Genomic DNA, 3,384 nt, shown 5'->3' on the forward strand with positions numbered 1-3,384 from the left:
CTGTGGAAAGGAATATGTTAACGCCCAGAATGAATGTACGGACTACTCTTCTTCAAACTAATACAAGCCTAGATTGTGCGTAAAGGCAGAAATATTCCATAATTACACACAAATATATATACTATATATCATTAATGTCTATATATATCTATCACAGACTTCAAAAATAGATTTTTGGAGGACCTAAAACAACATGCTAGAGTCTAATGTTTTCCTTACACATCAACTAACTATACCTAACGAACCAAAAATAACCTAACTAACCTAACCTATATTAAAAAAAGTAGTAAACCTCAACATATCTTACTAACTTCACTCATCCCAAACAAATTTATATAGAATATCACCTAACCTAACAAACCTGGACCGGTCTAACATAAACACTAGCTTAGGGATAGCTAAACCTAAACCTAAACTCAACATATCCTAACCTACCACTTAATCATACAGCAAAACATATATAGATATAGGCCTAACCACATTACCTAACATATTTAACATAACCTAAAACGAAACTTAACCTACCTGAACATACATAACGTAAACAAACCTAAATAAAACAAAAGAAGCACCATCAAGTGTTACTTTTTAATATATTTCCATCGGTAATTCCCCAGTGGAATTCGAATGTGTGTGTAAGACAGGACCAAGCAAGATTGCAAGCATTTATTCCCTCGATAAACGCAAATACGAATGACGGGAACAGCGATTTTTGATTGAATGGAAATCATTGGACAGTTATATATTTAGCGTATACACTTTTCGTTGCAGATAGTTTCGAAACGTCGAAAGTATTCGAAAAATATCTGCAGCAAAGAAAAGAGTTAGGTGATAAAGATAAGAAGTGGCCAAATATGCCGAAGTTATGCTTTCGACAAGGCAGAACACTAGAATATTTAATCTTTGTTACTCAATAGTACATTCCAACAAAGAAACTGAAGCAAAAGGGTCTGTATGTTAATTAGCAAAACTGAAATGTATAAAGATCGGTTTGATTAAGTTGTTTAGGTAGTGGTAAATTTCCGGTTAGGTTGGTAGGGTAGGCTAAGATGGGTTAAGTGGGTTATGTTAAGTGAGGGTTTCGCTAGGTATGTTTATTACATTGGTAGGTTGGAGTATTATTAGTACTATAGTTTAAGTAATGTGCATTAGTTTAGTGTAGGCTAGGTTATTCAGGGCTCATTCGTTTTTGTTTTAAAGTTAGGTAGGGTTAGGTCAAGTTAGGTTGGGTTTCGGTTAGAGCTATAAATAGTTTTAAGATCTAGTCGCCTTAGGGGAGATTGATTTAGTCGTTTATTATTTCAGCTAGGTAGCTTATAAGCGTGAATTACTTGGAGAAAAAAGGCTGATGCAGTTCTTCTTTCACTATGTTTCAATTACAATTAAAATGCTTTATATCTATATATAACTATTGGAAAATCTATACTATCTGGAGGAATTGTTTAAATCTTATGAATGTTTAGAATGAATGCATATATTATATATATATATATATATTATAATATATATCTATATATATATATTTATATATATATGGAGGTAGTAATGTGTGGGAATAATTTATATTTTTTTCTATTGTTATTATTATGTTAGTATTTATTATTTTTTTTTTTTTGAGATGAGAGAGATACCGGCGCAGTAAACCCAATGTACGATTATTATAAGGATTAAACAATGTAGAACGGACAATGTTTTAAGCCTAAAACTCATACTAAACAATTACTGACTAGTGCTTTGTAGTGAGTTGTCTCGTAAATCATGATACCCAAATCTATAAACACAATAAAAAAAGGAACAATACCGAATCACATTATACTTACCCAAAATAAAATTTCGAAGCCTCATAAATAAACATTACATGCTCTATTGTGAGGTCGCCTATACCTAAATGAATACCGCAAAATGAATTTTCCAAAGGTCTTAAATAAATATTGACAAATGTCTATTAAGCTCACAATTCCTATAACTAACCTATCTATATAAATATCAATACCCAAAAGGAAAACTATTCTAATCTCAACTTGTCTGATTCTAATAATCTAAGTTACAAGTTAACCTAACTAAGCATATATCATAACCATATGTAACCTAACCTAACCACACCGATACGTCGTCTATTTATGAATTATGTATGATAATGGAGTTGTTGTTTTATTAGTATTTATCGTTGTTTATCGGTATTATCGATGTCTTATTATTATTACCTTTAATTGATACTTGTGTAGTACAATAGGTAGGGTCGGTGTCAGAATAGAAGTTTCTCGTATCATAATGAATATTAAATGAATGTATATTAATATAATGAACAGAAATAATAATTTAAAGTAAATTAAAGACTAAACGTAAATAAATAATAACTAATAATATAATAATGATACTAATAATAATATCAAATATAATAAATACTACTAACGAATAGATACTAATCATAATCATGATTACGGAAAGGATACACTATCTAATCTATAAATCAAAGTTTCTACGTTACTGCCTTCAAAGAAATCGTAACTTGGCCTTTTAGGTATTTCTTTTAATTGGTTTTGGAAAAAATAAAAGCATTGACTAATGACGTAAAACCCAGCAAAATGTTTGTTTTGCGGAATATGTAACAAAATGTGCTTTCTAATATAGTATATGAACTCTGCAAGTATTTTATTCTATGTTATTTTTTCCTCGTCTTTGTTTGTGAGAACTCTGAAAACCATTTAATTTACTTTTTTTTCTTATATCTTGGGCAATCTGCTAATTGAAGACCTTTCAAAATGTATAAACTCCAAATATCAGTAGTACCAGGGAAAAAACAGTGATTTGGCAACAGATAACATTTAAAATTGAAGACAAAGGCCTTTCCCTTCATCCAGGAACACGTTGGTTAAAAAAAGAGGGGGATTTAAAAAATAGACTATATATATTGTTACATTGTGTATTTTTATTGTAAATCCAATACAGTTGAAGATTGCAGACTGGATATTGATACTGAGGTATTCCGTTTTTATTCCTGAACCCTTTGGGATATACCACTTCCAAACAGGGGGAATATCTTGTAGAATATGGCAGCTTCTTTATCAACTCTACCTCCTTAGAAGAATTTTCCGTCTATTTGTCTATAATATCATAAAATCTGGGTTGAATCAATATCTTCAGTTTTATCTTTTTGCATAGGTCCTCTTCCAACTAGAAGGACTTAAAAAAATGAGATAGATTGGGCCACCGTTATATGCGGGGAGCACTCAAAGTAAACTAGAATAATTTTTATTTCGTGGCACAAGCATTTCAATTTTACAGCAAAATATGATGTATGGGGATAATTCTAAATATATTGATACATTCTGATTTGTACATGTTGCAACCATTATCATTTTATTAATTACATCTTGACTAATA

The sequence above is a fragment of the Penaeus monodon genome, chromosome 4 (assembly GCF_015228065.2).
Source record: "Penaeus monodon isolate SGIC_2016 chromosome 4, NSTDA_Pmon_1, whole genome shotgun sequence".
Classification (NCBI taxonomy): domain Eukaryota; kingdom Metazoa; phylum Arthropoda; class Malacostraca; order Decapoda; family Penaeidae; genus Penaeus; species Penaeus monodon.